The 20,760-nt window shown below is 37.0% G+C and overlaps 1 pseudogene across 1 annotated transcript; it reads left to right on the top strand.

Moving 5' to 3' along the window:
* Positions 1–3,299: 3,299 nt before the first annotated feature.
* On the top strand, positions 3,300–3,995 carry LOC105503890 (annotated as a pseudogene). The gene has a single exon (XR_001000546.1). The product of XR_001000546.1 is annotated as a transmembrane protein 50B pseudogene (transcript).
* The last annotated feature ends 16,765 nt before the right edge of the window (positions 3,996–20,760 follow it).

Genomic DNA, 20,760 nt, shown 5'->3' with positions numbered 1-20,760 from the left:
TCAAAATGCAGAAATCACCGGTCTTCTGTGTCCTTCGCGCTGGGAGTTGGAGACTGCAGCTGTTCCTATTCGGCCATCTTGCTCCGCCCCCCAATACCAACCAATTCTGTATCTAGCAAATATATTCTTTAGAAACGAAGGCAATATAAAGACTTTCCTAAACAGACAAAAGCATAGAAGATGTCACCACTAGACCTGCCATACAATAAATGCTAAAAGAGATTTTTCAAGCTGAAAGAAAAGGATGCTAATTAGTAACAAGAAAACATGTAAAAGTATAAGAGTAGTAAAAGTAAATACATAGTCAAATTTGGAAGACTCTAGTTCTGTACTGATGGTGTGTAAATCACTTATGTTTTTAGGATGAAGGTTAAAAGACAAAACTATTAAAAGTAATGATAGTTGTAATAATTTGTTAAGGGATTCCCAATATAAAACAATGTAAATTGTGACATCAGAAACATAAAATGTGGAATAAAGTTGGGCAAAAATACTGAGTTTTAAAAATGCAACCGAAGTTAAGTTATGAGCTTAAAATACCTTATTGTAACTATAAGATGCTTCATGCAAGCTTCACCTTAATCACACATAAAAGCCTATAATACATACACAAAGCAAAAGGTAAAGAATCAAAGCATACCACTAGAGAAAATCACCTAAACATAAAGAAAGACTGCAAGAGAGGAAAAAGGGAAGAAATGATTTACAAAATAACCAGAGAACAATTAACAAAATGGCAAGTCTTTACCTATGAATAACTACCTTGAATGTAAATAAACTAAACTGTCTACTCAAAAGACATAGAGTGGCTGAATGGATAAAGACAGAAAAGACTCAACTCTGTGACGTTTACAACAGACTTATTTCATGTTTAAGCGCACAGACTGAAAGTGAAGGGATAGAATAATATATTCCAGGTAAATGAAAACCAAAAGAGAGTAAGGAGAGCTATACTTACGTCGAATAAAATGCTTTTTAAATAAAAAACTGTCAAGACAGACAAAGAAGGCCATTATATAATGATAAAAGGATTAATTCATAAAGAAGATATTACAACTATAAATATTTATACTTCCAATACCAGGAACTTAGATATATAAATCAAATATTCATATATTTGTATGCAGAGATCAATAACAATATAATAACAATAGGGGGCTTCAATATCCCACCTTCAGCAATGGACAGATGATCCAGACAGGAAATCATTAAGAAAACACAAGACTTGGCTGGGTATGGCGGCTCATGCCTGTAATCCCAGCATTTCGGGAGGCTGAGGCAGGCAGATCACCTGAGGTCAGGAGTTCAAGACCAGCCTGGCCAACATGGTGAAATCCCGTCTCTACCAAAAATACAAAAATTAGCCAGGCACGGTGGCACATGCCTGTAATCCTAGCTACTTGGAAGGCTGATGCAGGAGAATCGCTTGAACCCGGGAGGCGGAGGTTGCAGCAAGCCGAGATTGTGCCACTGCACTCCAGCCTGGGCAACAGAGCAAGACTCAGTCTCAAACAAACAAAAAACAACAACAACAAAAAAGAAAACATAAGACTTAAGCTATTCTTTAAACCAGATGAATCTAACAGACATATGTGGATGATTTCATCCAACAGCAGCAGATATGCACTCTTCCTAACAGTCCCAGAACTTTTCCGAGGACAGGTCATATGCTAGGTCACAAAACAAGTCTGAACAAATTTAAGAAGACTGAAGTAACATCAAGTATATTTCTAATCACAGTGGTATGAAACTGGAAATCAGTGACAGGAGGAATTTCAGAAGGTTTACAAGTATGTGAAAATAAAACTGCATGTTTTCGAATAACCAATGATTTAATGAAGAAATCAAAAGCAAAATTAAGAATATATGTAGAAAAATAAAAACAGACATACAATACACCAAAACTTATGAAATGTGGCACAAAGAGTTTTAGAGGGAAGTACATACAAAAAACAAACCTATATCAAAAAAGTAGAAAGGTTTCAAATAAATAACTTAACATTGTACTTGAAGGAGAGGGGAAGAAGACCCAAAGGTACTACAAGAAAGGAAATAATAAATATTAGAGCATGAATAAATAAAATAGAAACTACAAAAACAATATGAAGATCAATGAAACTAAAAGTTGGTTTTTTGAAAAGATAAAATTCACAAACCTTTAGCTGAGACTAAGAAAAAAAGAATCATCAAGTAAATAAAACCAGAAAAGAAAGAGGAGACATTATAACTGATACCACAGAAATACAAAAGATCTTAAGAGACTATTGTGGACAATTATGTGCAAATAAATTGGATAACCTAGAAGAAATGGATAAATTCCTAGACACACACAACCTATCAGGACTGTGTCATTGATAAATGGAAAACCTGAAAAGATCGATAATTAATAAGGAGATTGAATCAGTAATAAAACTTCTTCCATCAAAACTTCCAAAGCCCAGGACCTTAGGGCTTCACTGCTAAACATTTAAAGAAGAATTAATACTAATTTTTCTCAAACTCTTCCAAAAATCAAAGAAGAGATAATGCTTCCAAACTCAATTGATGAATTCTGCATTACCCTGATAATAAGTCAGACAAGAACAATAAAGTAATACAAATTACAGGCCAATATCCCTGATAAACATAGATGCAAAAATTCTTAACAAAATATTAGCAAATTGAATTCAACAGTACATTAAGCAAACCATTCATCATGATCAATGGGATTTAATCTAGGAATATAAAGTTGTTTCAACATATGCAAATCTATAAAGGTGATATACTACATTAACAGAATGAAGAAGAAAAACAATACGATTATCTCAATAGATGCAGAAAAAGCTTTGCCAAAATTCAAAATCGTTTTATGATAAAAACTTTCACCAAATTAAGTATAGAAGTAACGTGCCTCAGCACAATAAAGGCCATATATGGCAAATCAACAGCTGACATCATACTCGATGGTGAAAAGTTGAACATTTTTCCTCTAAGATCAGGAACAAGACAAAAGTCCCCACTCTCATAACTTTTAATCAAAATAGTACTGGAAGCCCTAGCCAGAGCAATTAGGCAAGAGGAAAAAAAAAGTCATCTGACTTGGAAAGGAAGAAGTTTAAATTGTCTCAGTTTGTAGATGACATACTTTTCTATATAGAAAACCCTAAAAACTGCCACAAAAACTGTTAGAACTAGTAAACAAATGTAATAAAATCACAGAATAGAAAATCAACGTAGAAAGATTAGTAGCATTTTTATTCACTGAACTTCATTTCTTAAGAAACCATTAACAGCTTCACCGGCGCCCTAGGCTCGCGCCGGCCTCCAGCTCCCGGCTCCCGGGAATGAGGTGGAGCCGGAGGACGCCGGCCGGCCCGTGGCGCAGCAGTCTCCTTCCTGCGCGCGCGCCTGAAGCAGGCGTGGGCGTTTGAGGAAGCTGGGATACAGCATTTAATGACACATTTATGCTTAAGAAGTAAAAATGGCGGGCTTCCTAGATAATTTTCGTTGGCCAGAATGTGAGTGTATTGACTGGAGCGAGAGAAGAAATGCTGTGGCGTCTGTTGTCGCAGGTATATTGTTTTTTACAGGCTGGTGGATAATGATTGATGCAGCTGTGATGTATTCTAAGCCAGAACAGTTGAACCATGCCTTTCACACATGTAGTGTATTTTCCACATTGGCTTTCTTCATGATAAATGCTGTATCCAATGCTCAGGTGACAGGTGATAGCTATGAAAGCGGCTGTCTTGGAAGAACAGGTGCTCGAGTTTGGTTTTTTCATTGGTTTCATGTTGATGTTTGGGTCACTTATTGCTTCCATGTGGATTCTTTTTGGTGCAGATGTTACCCAAACACTCTGATCTACAAATTTGGAAGAACTGAAGAGCTATGGACCTGAGATCACTTCTTAAGTCACATTTTCCTTTTGTTATATTCTGGTAGTAGATAAGTTTTTTATCTCCCAGTACACATTGCCAAATGGAGTAGATTGTACATTAAATGCTTTGTTTCTTTTTTTAAAAAAAGAAACCATTAACAATAGCTACCAAAGAAATGTTTAGGAATACATTTCCCCTAGGTGAAAGACCTGTGTATAGAAAGCTATAAAGTATTAATGAAAAAAATTGAAGACATGAATAAATGGAAAATATCTCATTTTCATGAACTGGAAGAATCAATATTGTTAAAATGCCCATGGTATTCAAGGAGATCTATATGTTCAGTTCAATCCCTATCAAAATTCCAATGTCATTTTTCACAGAGATTTTTTTTTTTTCCTTTTGAGATGGAGTCTCACTGTGTTGCCTAGGCTGAAGTATAGTGGCACAATCTCAGCTCACTGTAACCTCTGCCTCCTGGGTTCAAGCGATTCTCCTACCTCAGCCTCCTGAGTAGCTGAGACTGCAGGTATGTGCCACCACTATTTTTTGAATTTTTAGTAGAGAGAGGGTTTCACCATGTTGGCCAGGCTGGTCTTGAACTCCTGATCTCAAGTTATCCACCTGCCTTGGCCTCCCAAAGCGCTGGGCATGAGCCACTGTGCCCAGCCCACAGAGATTTTTTTTTTTTTAAAGATCAAAATTTGTATGAATCACAAAAGGCCATCTTATACTTATACCAGGCTATTTTAAGCTCATAACTTAACTTAGCCAAAGCAGTAGCCAAAGCAATCCTGAATAAGAAGAACGAAGTTGAAGGCATCACACTACCTGACTTCTTAAATATATCATGAAGCTATAATTTTAAAAAACAGCATGTTCCTAGCATAAAGGCAGATGCATAAACCAATGGAATAGAATAGAGAACCCAGAAATAAATCCATACATTTACAGTCAAGTGATTTTTGACAGTGGTGCCAAGAATACACTTCGGGAAATAACAGTCTTTTAAATAAATGGTCTTGGGAAAACCAGATATACACATACATAAGAATATAAATGCAAAATGGGTTAAAGACTTAAATATAAGACCTGAAACTGTAAGACTACTAGAAGAAAACATGGGGAAAAGCTCCATGACATTAGCCTGGGCAACGATTTTTTTGGATATGACCTCAAAAGCATAGGTAGCAAAAGCAACAATAGACAAATGTGATTACATCAAACTAAAACACTTTCACACAGCAAAGGAAACAACCCCCCGAGTGAATCGATAACCTATGGAATGAAATAAAATATTCAAAAATCATACATCTGATAAGAGGTATAAATTTATATATATATGAAACAGACAATTCAATACCCAAAACCCCAAATAATTTGATTTTAAAATAGGCACCCAAAAACCTGAACAGATACCTCTCAAAAGAAGACATACAAATGACCAACAGACATGTTAAAGAAATACTCAGCATGATTAATCATCAAAGAAATGCAAGTTCTGCAAAATGAAACAATGCTAGGATATCACCTCACACCATTAGAAAGGATATTATTAAAATAAAAAGAATGATAAGTTTTGATGCAGATGTGAGAAAGGGGAACCCTTGCATACTGTTAGTGGGAATGTAAATTAGTGCCACCATTATAGAAAACTTCATAGCAATTCCTCAAGATATTAAAAATACAAGTACCATATGATCCAGCAATCCCACTACTGGAATATATCCAAAGGAATGAAATTAGTATGTCAAAGAGATACCTGCATGGCTATATTTCTTGCAGTACTATTCACAATGAACAAGGCATGGCATTAACCTGAGTATCCATCAACAGATAAATGGATAAAGTAAGTGTGGTACAGATGGAATACTATTTAAACTTTAGAAAGAAGGAAATCCTGTCATGTGCAACAACATCAATGAACCTGGATGACATTATATTAAGTAAAATAAGCCAGGCACAGAAAGACAAATACTGTGTGATCTGGCTTACATGTGGGATCTAAAGTTGTTGAATTAATAGAAGCGGACAGTAGAATGGTGGTTACCAGAGGATGGTGGTTGGAGGGACTGGGGAGATATTAGATGACATGAAATTTAAGCTACTTAAGAAGAGTAAGTTAAAGAGATCTACTGTACAACATGGTAACTATAGTCAATATGTTGTATTCTTGAAAAAAGAAGAGCTATGTGCTATACATAAATTTAAATGAGGTAATTTATTTATTTTTTTTTTTTGAGATGGAGTCTCACTCTTTCACCCAGGCTGGGGTGCTGTGGTACACTCTTGGCTCGCTGCAGCCTCTGCCTCCCAGGTTCAAGCAATTCTCCTGCCTCAGCCTCAGCTACCTCCTGCAGCTGGGACTACAGGTGCACACCACCATGCCTGGCTAATTTTTTTTTGTATTTTTAGTAGAGACGGATTTTAACCATGTTGGCCAAGATGGTCTTGATCTTCTGACCTCGTGATCTGCATGCCTCAGCCTCCCAAAGTTCAGGGATTACAGGCGTGAGCCACCATGCCCGGCCTAAATGAGGTAATTTTAAAAAGCATTGGACAGCATTTTGCTTTACTTTAGTGTAATACACTTATGTAATATAATGTACAATTTTTAATTGCTAAATAAAGAGACAATAGCAATAATAAGAAAAAGAAGAATGAATGAACAAATTTCCAAAAAAAAAAGGCCTTAAGATCTTGGCAAAAAAAAGTCTTTTGCTATTGGGAGATTAATGTTTATCCCGATACTGTCACCCAAGGCTTCAGTTTTTCCTTTTATATCAATTTAAAGACCATTTTGAAATGTGTGTAAAGCATGCTAAATTTACCCAGAATATTATTCAAGAGTTGATTGTTACTGTAATGTCTGTTTTCAGTTTTGTGTCAACCAAGGTCTTTTGCTTTAATATCACAAACCTCGAATTGATGACTCACACATCTAACATGATTTCAATTCAATCTCACTCAGCTGCCACAGATCCTGGAAACTATGCCCAGATGCTCAGCTATTATTCTGTTATTATTTGAATAGCCAACTGTCTTACAAGAAAAATCAGATTAGAAAAAAAATTATTGGGAAAAAAAGCATTAATTAATAATTTCAGCACAGTTTCTTAACAGATACTATCAGTTGCTGCATATCTATGTGATTCTCAGTACTCAAAAGAGTTTGCTACATTTTTCTAATCGTGATGTTGGTCAAACTATGTAATAATTTCAATCAATTTACATTCCTACAAAATCAGAAAAATCTCAAAACTTCAGTAAAATGTGGGGTGTGAGCCATAAGCCATTTCTTTTAAATAATATTAAGCAGAATGAAATTCAAACCCACAATGAAAGGAGATAGATATATAGACAAATATATAGATTTAAATATATAGCTAGTATGATGTGTTTGAACTAAAAAATTTCCTAAAAGGCTTTCATTATTGTTTTTAGCTGCAGTGATATAGTTTGGATTTCCCCTCCAAATTTCATGATGAGATATAATCCCCAGTGTTGAAGGTGGGCTGGTGGGAGGTGATTGGATCATGAGGGTGGATCACTCATGGGATCCACCATAGTGAGTGAGTTCTCACCAGGTCTGGTTGTGTAAAAGTAAACCTCCCCCTGCCCTATTGCTCCTGTTCTTCCATGTGAGACACTTGCTCCTGATTCATCTTTTGTCATGAGTAAGAGCTTCTGGAGGCCTCACCAGAAGCTGTGGAGATGCCAGCTCCACACTTGGACATGCTCCATGTCCTGTACAGCCTGCAGAAATGTGAGCCAATTAAATCTCTTTTCTTTATTAATTACCCAGCCTCAGGAATTTCTTCATAGCAATGTAAGAAAGTCCTATCATAGAAAATTGGTACTAGAGTGTTGGTGTAAAGATATCTGAAAATATGGAAGTGATTTTAGAACTGAGTAACACTCAGAGGTTAGAAGAGTTTAGAGGACTCAGCAGATAGGATGATGAGGGAAATGTGGAACTTCTTAGAGTTTGGTTAAATGGTTGTGACTATGGTTGATTTTGGTTGGAAATGAGAAACTTATTGGGAACTGGAGCAAAGGTCATCTTTGTTATGCCTTAGCAGAGAACTTGGCTGCATTGTGTTCATGTCCTAGGGATCTTTGGAAGTTTGAACTTAAGAGTGATGACTTAAGAGTATCTGGCAGAAGAAATTTCTAAACAGCAAAGCATTCAACATGTGGCCTAGAGGATATTACATTCCTCTAGCCTCTTCCTTCATTGGTATCCACTGTGGCTTAATAAGAAGTCTCCAAGTCTCCATAAAAGAGATATTCTCATTTGAAATGTCAAAGTTGTCAAAGGTGGTGAAGATGCTTGCACCATGCTTGCAGTACATCCTGCAGAACGATGAGCCAATTAAATATCTTTTCTTTATAAATTACTCAGCCTCAGAAATTTCTTTAGAGCAATGCAAGAATGGCTTAATACATGCAGAAATAAAATTATGTACTATATATAACAAGATCTTAAGATTCCTTTATTACTCTCTTTATATTTTCATGCCTTCCCTATCAAAGAAGAGTTATTAATGCAAGACTGGATTAATGCATATTTGCTGATAAGCAGGGTTATTAATAAAGCAGGTATGTGACTTTCCCTCACTTCTGTCTCTGCTCTAACCTATGCATCTTCTGCTAGAATAATAGATCATTCAGCCAGCTCCACAGCGTTCACTTCTCACTAGTTTCTCCTTTCCTTGCTGGGGTGTGGAAAGTGTGAGTTTAGGCTTAAGGGAAGGAGTGAAGTCTTATGCTCTAGGCTACTTTATCTGTGTTCTGCGTTATGAAGTAGGGGAAAATCCCAGCTAAATTAGGCTGTTTTGCTTTATTTTATGACTGCTCCTTGTGGGAGGTGGTGGGGAGAGCTTCCTCCAATTTAGGTCAGGATCCTTTATTTCCTGCAGGCCCTAGCCAACATACCATTAACCAAGAAAGAGTTCACGTTTTCTTTAGCTTGACTTCAAGTTCAGAGAGACTTTTTTTCTGACTCTAGGTCCTGACCTCCATTTTTTTTAGAGCATTTACTTTAGAAAATTTTGTGATTGTAAATTCTTTCTGTCCCTTTGAGATATAAATCTTTTAAATAGCCTCTTGCCACTTTTACAACCCAGGAATGTCTTTTTGAAAGACCTGGGAACCAACTCTTTGAAATGTAAACATGAACGGACATTACACCCCTATCTTCCAAGTCTTCATGGGAGGGTGGAAGCCTAACTTCAATGAGCAGCAATTAGCAAACACAGATGGCCTAATCACAGAGAAAAACATTAGCAATTTAGGAACAACTCAATGTACTCAACACATCCCATTGAGGTTAGAAGAGGGCAATGGTTATCCCTCAGTACTTTTCCACTAGCTCACCCTGTGCTTAAAACCCCTCTAACTTTTGTTTCAGTGGAATTGAGTTGTCCCCCTCTCCTATTGCAGTAGGCTACATAAAGTCATCCTTGCCTGTTTAACTTTGTCCACTGCAATTTCTGCTTGGACACCCTCTAACAACATTCTAAATCTTACATTTTCTTATGCTACTTTGGCTGTGAGGATAGGGTGCTCTAGTTCACTTTCCAAATTGTCCCTTAAGCAAACTCAAGAAAATTTTCTGAACCTTAGGACTACAAATAACATAATTTGAAAACCATCAAATTCTACCTCCCTCAAATGGAAAAGGAGAGATTCATCAGCGTCCTCTTAATGCCACTCCTGCCCCCTACCTCCAGTCTAACACTGGTCTTACTGTATAAGGTATCATTCCCAACACATCTTCCAAACTCTTTCGATCTGGGGCCATTTCTTGTAGATATTACATTCCTCTAGCCTCTTCCTTCGTTGGTATCCATTGTGGCTTAATAAGAAGTCTCCAAGTCTCCATAGAAGAGATATTCTCATTTGAAATGTCAAAGTTGTCAAAGGTGGTGAAGAGCGTAGTGTGGATATTAGCTGAGCCTAAGTCATTCTTAACTCTCTGGGTGATCTGTTGAGAAGATTGAGCCAGAGTCCTATATGTGTCTATCAACATGAACTGATTTGTTGGGAAGGAAGAACAAGGATTAGTGCTTCTAGAAAAACAGAGAACAGCATGGCATCTATTCCCTAGACTGGTCCAGGGTATCTGCCTGAGCTCCAGAGGAAAGCTGTGGTAAGAATTTCAAGAAAAAATCAGGCTTCTTAGAATACAAACCTTACCAATTTATAATAAAATAGTATTTATGAAAAAGTATGACAGAAGTAAGAGATGCCCATAAAACTGAAGTTCTTATTCTTAATGTAATAACATTAAAAAATTTGGAATAAACTCAATTATAGTGGTAAGAAGGAATGATTCCACTGAGCAGCTGGAAAAACAAATTTTTTATGATATTTGACTTAGTGTGATTTGACCTTTAACAAAGTCACCTTAATAAGATTTCTGTGTGTATAGAGGAATAGCAGGAGAGAAGGAGAGGCAAATGAAAATGGACAGAAATTCAAATGTATTTATTGTACATGTGGCTTACTTCCTCCTGGGTTTGCATTTCTCAGAATGTGTTTTTTGGAACACCAGTATATTCAATCATGTTGAGACACAATACATGCTGTGTACGTTTTTCTTACGGCTACGTACAATGGCATCTAAAGGAACTTGGGTGGACAGACTCAAAGGTGCCCCCCATGAGCTCTGTCTCCTCGTGTTCATGGCCTTGTGTCTCTTCCTGCTGAGTGGGACCTGTGACTTGCTTCTAATCAATAAAATATGACAGAAAGTGATAGCATGTCACTTCCATGATTCTATAACATTGTATAAGAGTCCACTTTACTAGCCACTCTCTAAAGATTCTCCCTCTTGTCTCGACAAATTAAGCAGACATACTTGAAAAGCCAAATGGCAAGGAACTGCAGCCAGCACCTAGGAACTGCAGGTAGTCTCTAGGAACTGCAACCAGCCCTTAGAAACTGCAGGCAGCTTTTAGGAATTGCAGGCAGCTTCTGAAGTTGAAGGCACCCTCCATCTGAGAGCCAGTAAATAGCCAACTCCTTGGTCCTACAACTGCAGGGAAGAAAAAGCTGGCAACAACCTGAGTTAGCTTGGAAGTTGATTCCTCCCCATCTCACCCTCGAGATAAGAATGCAGCCTAGCTAATAACTTGGTTGTAGCCTTGTGAGATCCTGACCAGAGGGCCCAGCTGTGATGTGTCCATATTCCTGACCCACAGAAATTGTAACATAATAAAAGTGTAGCATTCTTTTAAGCCACTAAGTATGCATTAACTTTTTATGTTGCAAACATAAATAAATACATATTGGAATAGAACAATTCTGATTGTAGAAATCTGTTAACTCAACACTCCCTAAACTTAGTTGGGAGTTGTGAAGTACATTAGACTAAGAGTTGACAATTGTATATTTAGCGCCCAATACAGTGCTTAGATTACAAGGAGTACACGTACTTGAGTGAATGGATGAGTAGCTACCTGAATGAACATAGTTACAATGCTTTAGATACTCAATAAGGATGCTTACTAATATATGGCTCTCTCCCTGAGAAATTTTTTTTTTATTTTTTATTTTTTTTGAGACAGAGTCTCACTCTGTTGCCCAGGCTGGAGTGCAGTGGCTGGATCTCAGCTCACTGCAAGCTCTGCCTCCCGGGTTCTGGCCATTCTCCTGCCTCAGCCTCCGGAGTAGCTGGGACTACAGGCGCCCGCCACCTCGCCCGGCTAGATTTTTGTATTTTTTAGTAGAGACGGGGTTTCACCGTGTTAGCCAGGATGGTCTCGATCTCCTGACCTCGTGATCTGCCCGTCTCGGCCTCCCAAAGTGCTGGGATTACAGGCTTGAGCCACCGTGCCCGGCCCCTCCCTGAGAAATTTTTATGTTTTCCCATATTTTCAATGATACCTTATACTTAGTGGCTCCCAAATCCATACCTCTCGTGATCTTTCTCGTGAAATGCCAGTATTAGAAATCAAGTTTCACTTGACTATCTCACAGACATCTCAACGCTAACACTTCCCCAAAGGAAATTGTTGTCATCTCCACACTACTGTCCGTATGAAGCAAATCCTAGGAATTATCTTAGACTGTCTTCTGCCATGCATCTCTTGTATTCGTTTACCAAGTCATATTGGCTGTAATCTCTTGCAGCCTGATTATCTGCCTATTCTATTTCTGAGCCTGAACAACTTAACGGAGAAAATGCACAGTTTTACCATCTGGCCTCATTTTAAATTCACCCTCTTCTCATGCATATCAGGCTCATCCTAAGACAAGGACAATGTCCACACACTGAGTTAGCAGAGCGCTTCCTCCTGCTTTCTCCTCTCCAAGACTCCTTCAGCTAGTCTGGAGGTTCTCCATGCCTGCCCAGCCTCCCTTCCCTCATGCCTCTGGCAAAGAGATTCTATCAGAGTTATAGCTTCCTGAGCTGTGGTCTGCTTTCAAGGTAAAGTTGCAAATAATCGAGAAAATTATTTCTGTGTCTGCCTCTTCTCCAAGTTTAGACTCTTCCCCCCATCACCTGCTTTTTTACTCTTCAGGAATATTAGATGGTGTTTCATTGTTGTTGTTGTTTTAGTCTTGTGTGCAGAGTTGGTATTTGTTATCAGTGGTAGGGTTTGTGTGTGAGATCTTACATCACTATTCTAGAAGTGGAACTCTGAGAGATTTTTAATATATGAATTATGTTTGGGACTTTTTTTACTTTGTTATTCACTTCTGGTTATATAGCATTGTATTTAAATTGTGTGGTTTACATAATTTCAGGAATCTAGTCAGATAGACTTATATGGCATCAATTTATAAAATGATGATTAAAAGTTATATATTACATAGAATATACTAGAATATATAGAATACACTAGAATAATATGTAATATACTATATTAGAGTACACTAGAATAATATATATTATATAACATATGTAAAGAAATATTCTCACTATCCTTACTTACATTTTGTCTACTTGGTCTGTCAAAGATTGAAAAAATAAAATACAAGTATTGCAACGTTACTCTAGTTTGTATTTTTCTATGTATAACTGAAGATTTTTGCTTTACGTATTTTATATTTTTAGAAACATAAGGCTACATGACACCTGTAAGTTCATTGTGAATTAAACCCTCATCAATAGAAAGTTATCATATATAACTTTCTTTGATATTGACATTGTAAGCCTTTACTTTTTGTTCACATTTACTTAGTGTGTGTGTGTGTGTGTGTGTGTGTATGCTGTATATCAAAAAGTATCTAACATAAGTCTTAATCCATTTGGAAGTTTATTTTGCCAAGCTTAAGAACAGGCTCATAACACAGCCTCAGAAGGCCCTAGAACATATACCCAAAGTGATTGGGTTACAGCCTGGTTTTATATGTTTTAGGAAGACATATGACATCAGTCAATACATGTGAGGTATACACATTGGTTTTCTCTGGAAAAGGCAGGGCAACTTGAAGCAGGGACTTATATGTCATAGGTGGATACAAAGATTTTCTGATCAGCAATTGGTTGAAAGAGTTCTATGATCTAAAAGCCTAGAATTGATTGAAAGGGTATTTGGGTTAGGATAAGGAGCTGTAGAGACTAGAGTTCTTGTTATGTAGATGAAGCCTCATAGGTGGCTGCCTCCAGAGGCAATAGATAGCAAATGTTTCCTATTCAGAACCATAAAAGGTGCTAGACTCTCAGCTAATGTCTTCAGTATCAGAAAAAGACCTGGAACAGGAAGGGGATTCTCAATAGAATGTAAATTTCTCCCACAAGAGACACCTTTTCAGGACCATTTCAAAATATGTCAAATATATTTTGGGGTAAAATACTTCGGTTTCCTTGAGGGCTTGCTATCTGTCATGTGATACTATACCATTGGAATTTAGTAACTCTTTGCTACAGAATGTTTTGTCAGTCTTAAGATCTCTATTTTAATGTGAATGCTAGTCAAATGTGTCTAAACCCCAAAATGGAGAAGGTATAATGAGGCACGTCTAACCCTGTCTCCGCTACTGTGGCCTGAACTAGTTTCTCAGTTTCTTTGGAATCTGTTGGCTGAGAAGAGGGTCCATTCATTTGGTTGGGAGACTTGGAATTTTATTTTGGTTTACAATGCCTAGAACTTAACTTCCTTTTGTGAATTTGTTTTATTTTTATTTATGTTTAAAACAGATCACAAGTCAGGTACATATAGATAGGTTACTCCTCCCTAGACAAATAAGTTTGGTCAGGGTTTTTTTTTGTTTTTTTCTTTTGACTCATGTTGACAAAAAGAGTCAAACTCTGTAAAATACTTGAAGAGATTCATTCTAAGCCAAATATGAGTGAGTGTGACCCATGACACAGCCTTCAGGGGGTCTTAAGAACATATGCCCAAGTGACTGGGGTCCAGCTTCATTTTATACATTTTAGGGAGGCATGAGACATCAATCAAATACATTTAAGAAATACATTGGTTTGGTCCAGAAAGGTGGGGCAACTCAAAGCAGGTGTAGGGGGTTGGGATAACTTCCAGGCTATAGGTAAATTTAAACATTTTTCTGATTGACAGTTGATTGTTTGTCTAAAGACCTGGGATCTATAGAAAAGAAATGTTCAGGTTAAGATAAAAGATTGTGGATACCAAGGTTATTTTGAAGTCTTACAGTGGCTGCCCTTAGAGACAATAGATGACAAATGTTTCCTATTCAGATCTTTAAAAGGTAGACTAGACTCTTAGTTAATCTCTTCAGTATTGGGAGGGCCTGGAAGGAAAAGATCTAGCTATGTTAATAGAGATTCTTTACATATGCAAATTGCCACCCTCCCACCCTCCCACAATGGATTTCCAGGGCCATTTCAAAATATAGCAAAGAAACATGATTTGGGGTAAAATATTTTGACTTTCTTCTTTGTCATGTAATGGTATGCTAGAGTCAGGTTGGAATGTAAGTCACAATATATAGGATTAAATAAAACCCATCTGATAAGAATTTATGGTTTGTAGGGCATGACTCCCCAGACCTCTTAGATAGGAATTTGGGCAGATAAAAAAATCAGAGCCTAGTCCTCACTAGAATAGCTATTATTAGATAATTTGTTTGATATTATGATATAATTATATTTTATTTTCATTGCATTTCTCCAATTTTAAAAGTGAGTTTGTTTTTCTCCTTTATAATGTATAAAGTATATAACTTTAAATAACCTCTTTATAACCTATGATTGTCAACATATATGTTTCCCATCTTGCAACGGAAGCAGCGTGATTGGGGTAAATACCCAGGGTTCATCCTCTGACACCAAGAAGATTAAAGACGTGGACACACAGGAGGAGCGGGTTTAGGAGTCGAGGTTTAATAGGCAAAAGAAAGAGAAAGGAGAAGAGCTTTTTCCCTGGCAAGAGAGAGGGACTTCCAAGAGGAAAATCCGGCCTGTGGCTGACCACAGCAGATTTTCTAAGCAGGCTTGAGGAGACAGTGTCTGATTTACACAGGGCCCATAGATTGGTCTGACCAAGTGTGACATTTACATAGCACATGAGGAAGGCTGGCCACCCCACCCTAATATTATGCAAATAGGCTTTCCACTTGGCCAGCACCATCTTGTCTGCTCCTTACTGTACATGTGGCTGGCAACGAGAAGGAAACATGGAGCCACCATTTTGAACATGCCTAGTCTCAGGTAGCCTTTTCGCATTGGCACAACTGCTGGCATTCACCTGGCTTCCAGCTTGCTTGTCTATGTCTGTAGTTCGATTTTACAGGCTGCTCTTTGTTAGAAAAGAAAATGATCTGGGGGCTGCTTTTCATTAAAAGGAAAACCTTACCTAATACTCCCATATCCTCACTATCTGCCTAAATGATTTCCTCTTAACTCCTGTATCACAATATCTAATTAATCTCCTACTTAATGAGGTATGAAAAAATTAAGATATTTAAACTTGCCAGTTTTAATCTCCTTCTTTCTGGGGGGTTTTCATACTGTACCATAGGGTTTCGGTCTCCACTGTATTGTTATCATGTATAGATTTTTCATCTTAGCAAGAAAGGATAGGTAGATGACAGATAGGAATAATTATGTATATAATCTGTAGCCATAACCATTTAGGTATAAGTCTGCGTTCACATATATACACAGGACAACTTTCATGAAGTTTACATTTTACTTTTCATTGCACTAATTATATATTCAAGTAGATTCATCAGGAAAGATAAATGGATTCTATGTTCCTAAATCTTCACATAATTGACAGTCTCTCTATTGTCTTTGCATTGACAAGACTGTAGAGACCCCTAGTGTATGCAGATTCTATACAAGTTGCTCACTTCCATCTGTCAGCTATTTGGCTGACAATTTAAAGCTAGACTAATTTTTTTTCTTGTAGGTGACCCCTTGTTGTCTAGATATTTGAAGTATTCTTTCCTTAGAGTTCAATAAATTCACTAGGATGTTTCTGAATGTTGGTTGTTCTTTAATACAGTTTTCTCTATATGATAAACCCTGATCTATAGTTTCAGGTCCTCATTCAATTCAGGAAGGGTTTATTCTATTTTATCTCTGAATATTTGTCTGTTGCATGTGTTCTTCTTTTCGTATTCAAGCATGACTATTATCTCAATGATGGATTTCTATTATTTTCTACAATTTTGATTATCATCTATTCAATCACATTCTTTGAATGGTATGATATTCTCAAGCCTGTTCTCTCTTCATAGGCTTTTACATTTTTATGTCTCTTTCTTGCTTCCAATGCAGTTCTAAGATCATCAGTGTCATTTTCCCCCTTACTTTATTTCATGCTAACTTCCCTTTTGTTGCAGCCTGTCTTTCTCATCTTCTTATCATCTCCCACTTCATAGGGCTAATATTTTCTTTAATTTCCTTTAAGAAGGTGAAGTCATCCAATCTTTATTCTGTTGTCTGGGAGAAAAATCTTCTTTGAACGTATGCTTTTTATCAAGCAAACATAGTATATCGTGCTTTCCTTTATGCTCCATACTTACGGCATAGAGACCTTGGTTTTCCTTTATCCATTTTTAAATGTAACTATTCCTTAAATCCTGAAAACTGACACAGATTAGTTGCCTTACTTCTCTGGTACACACTTGAATTCCCTAGTTAGAAGTTGGTTGGAGCCTGGATGTTGGTGTTTACGTTGTTTCTGTCATTCAGATGCTATGATGAGAGGGGATTAAAAGGGGCTGTGAACGGCCACAGTCAGGATGCTTAACTCTGTGCCTCCATTGGTAATATGTTCATGAGGAGGGGTTGGGTTGACAGCTTGTTGATGGATGTAGTGGCCCATTCTCCTTTCTTTGCCATATTTGGTGCTCAACTACAGCAATAATCCTCTGCTAAAACAACGGCCAGTGGCAACAGAGCAAGACACTCTCAAACAAACAAACAAAACAAAAAACTAAATCAATACATAAAACAGTGGCCAGTCTGTAAGGTCCACTGCTGGGCCTTCAGGAGCAGCAACTCCAAGTGAGATGTTCTCCACTTTACCCTGGCCTGCCAATGAGCCCAACTTTGCAAGACAGTGGTATAAGTGTCCAACACCTTCAAAGCATGTGGGAGCAATATATGATGAATGCATGTCATGGATTGGTGAACTGATCAAAATACAATGGCTCACAGATTGAATAAGGAAAAAATGGGAGAATAAACAAGTATCTTATTTCACAACAAAGAACTAATGGAATTCTAAGTGTATTTTCATAAAATGAAGTTCTGCATTTTTAAAGTATTATTTACATGGGTTAAAACTAATGAGAATATACTTTATAATTATCTGTTGTGAAACTGTTATAAAAGTGGCAACTATTTGAACATACTTTTTTAATAAAAAGCTTGTATTGTTTAGAAAAAGGCAGCTTAGAGTTTTTATTTTTGTATGATGCCTCATTACAATTTTATTTTTTAAAAGTTGTCAGTATAAATTAACATATCAGAATTTCAACTGTAAAAAGATAGTTTAAAAGTCTAATGCATCACTATTTTCTAGAGATGACAATTCAACTCCTTGTATACTACATTCATTTAAAATTCTTAGAAAAGAAGAAAGGATATGTGGAAGATTTTAAGGTGAATAATGAAATAATTTGACGATTCTTAGAGGCAACAAGGCAAGAGTCTTTGTTTAACCTTAAAACTGTCTGCCACTCAAACTAAAAAGCATTATGAATCTACTTGGTTATCGAATCCATAATTTCTCAAGATTCTCTAGTTGAAAATGCTTTTTAAATTTTTATTGCTGCTGGAAACATTGTCTCAATATTCCTCTTACTATTTTGTTTATAAAGAAACTAATAACTAAAGAAAGTTTCTACCAGCTTAGTATCTTTTCTATTATCCAGCAGGAAATCAAAAACAATGCCAGATTAATCACTTTTTTTGAAGTAACTAGAGAAATTTTATATTTACAATATCATTTAGGAAAAAAAAGCAGCTGACTTCTCCAGAGAATAAAACTGATTTTAAAATTTCTATCTAAACTTTAAGTTCCTCTTTTGTTTCTCAATATTAAATATAAAATCACACCTGTCCATTAATCATACATATGCCTCCACATCTCTAGACAATAGTGAATAATTTAAATAAAATTTGTCCACTAGGAAGAAAAACCACTTGTTAAAGGAAACAATGACTAGGTAGAGACATCATGTTTCTGAATTTCTGATTTAAACAATATTGTCTTTGAAAAGGCCAGCCGACAATGATGACATCTTGGCAGAGTTTTGACATTGGAATATTCCAAACCCTCTACCATCACAACTGGAAGTTAGACGACATCCCAGAAAAAAAAAAATCATGATATTCAACTCAGAACAAATTTCAAGGTCAATCTATTAAAAAGTGTTATTGTGCAATAAATTATGAAGCAAACTTTAGAATTGTTATCGCTTTGTTGGTTTTTTCCCTTCTCCTGCCCACTGGAGTGTCCAATCAATAATTTATTAAAATTGTTGAAGCTTTCCTCCCAGGGAGGGGATCTTTGGTATCCCTCTGGACGTCTCTGCATTTCAAAGCCTGTCTGATGTCATGTAGGCAACTAATCATCACTTTTTTTGTTGACTTAAGCCATAATTCTCAAATGACCAAATGAAATCATCCATATAAAGTCCTTAGCGTCATGCCAGCAAAGAGTGAATACACCATAAATCTTAGTTGTCATTACATATTGTTAATGTCATCATCAATATATTGTTACCTCTTACTAAACATTCTTAAACATATGAAATATCGTGAAAACCTCTCCATATTAGATTCATCAAAATTTTTTGGTTGCTGTCCATCAATATCTTTATTTACTTTGAAAAGGTTAGTTTCTCTCCTGCTTGTTCTATTTTTAAAAATTTCTGCTTATCCCTGACCCTGTCTTTGTCTTCCCCTATTTTTCTCCTCTTTTACTTCCTCTGTTCCTTTCCTTTTATATGATTGTTCTTTAAATGTATTTTAAGGTATACATTACATACACAGTTTTCTTTTTTCTACACATGCTCTGAATTTTTTATTGGGAGAAGCTGGCACAGAAAGGCAAACTACAATAAGTGACTCTTCTTCTTATGAAGATCCCTTAAAATGTAAAATTTAGAATTTCCTAATTTTCTTTTTTTTGAGACGGAGTCTTGCTCTATCGCCCAGACTGGAGTGCAGTGGCGCGATCTCGGCTCACTGCAACCTTCGTCTCCTGGGTTCAAGTGATTCTTCTGCCTCAGCCTCCCGAGTGGCTGGGATTACAGGCATGCACCATCAGATTCAGCTAATTTTTGTATTTTAGTAGAGACAAGGTTTCACCATCTCGGCTAGGCTGGTCTTGAACTCCTGTCCTCGTGATCCACCCGCCTTAGCTTCCCAAAGTGCTGGGATTACAGGCATGAGCCACTGCGCCCAGCCCCTAGACTTCTTAAATCAAGTTTTTCATCTCATGATCTGCCAAGGGTCACAAATTTAGTGCCTCCAAATTCAGGAAGGCAAATTAAAGAGTGACGCTGGCAAAATGCTCCCTCTAGCAAACTGGGGAGAATGCAGGCAGCTGCAACCAATTGCTGCCCAGGGGAACTATAAACCCATTTTGTCTAAATCTTCTGATTTTTCAAGAGAAGGTAGAATTATGAAAGATTTTTGTAAAATCTACAAACTTTTAAATGTTGATAATCAATTCTTAAGTCTTTAAAACACTGTATAAGACCCTCAAAATATGTAAAATCTTTGACACTTAGGTGTGTCAAAGATGTCGAGCTCAGCACAGAATATGCTTCCCATTCTACTGGGCACAGTTGTTGCTGGTAAGTGGCTGCTCAGCAGAAAATAAATTCCCCAGTATCCTTTGCAGTTAGGCGAAGCCAAAAAATGGAGTTTTAGCCAACAGCATGTGAATGGAAGTGATGCGTCCATAGAAACTACCCATGTAAGCCTCCTCCATGGGCTCTTTCCTTTCTGGCTGGGTCAAATGGAAAGAAGCACAAAGGCATCATCATTTTGGGACCTTATATACTTGCATGAAGATGGACTATCCTACCCTGCCAGCTCATTCACACAGGATTGTTCTGTCTGCAAGATCGTGATTAAGACACTTATGTTTGTAGATCCAATTATTACACAGTTAGCCTCCACTGACTCAGTAAATTTAGGAGATTTTAAAAGATAAGTTGATCTTCAAGCTTATTTAGAGTTTCTAATATGCAAGGAATTATTGAACCCGGTGTAACAGATTTTTGTCCATTTCACTGACCAGAGGAAATTCTAAATTTTAAGAGATATTTAGAAGAAGGAGTCATTAAGTATAGTTTAACTCTCTATGCCAACTTCTCCAATACTAAATTCAGAGCTTGTGTAGGGAAAAATAATAAACATAGAATGTCCACTTTAAAATGCACTTAAACTGAAGTGGAATGAGGGGCGGAGCAAGATGGCCGAATAGGAACAGCTCCA

This window comes from Colobus angolensis, unplaced genomic scaffold (assembly GCF_000951035.1).
Source record: "Colobus angolensis palliatus isolate OR3802 unplaced genomic scaffold, Cang.pa_1.0 Scaffold121, whole genome shotgun sequence".
Classification (NCBI taxonomy): Eukaryota; Metazoa; Chordata; class Mammalia; order Primates; family Cercopithecidae; genus Colobus; species Colobus angolensis.
This window is presented reverse-complemented; position numbering and strand designations above follow the sequence as displayed.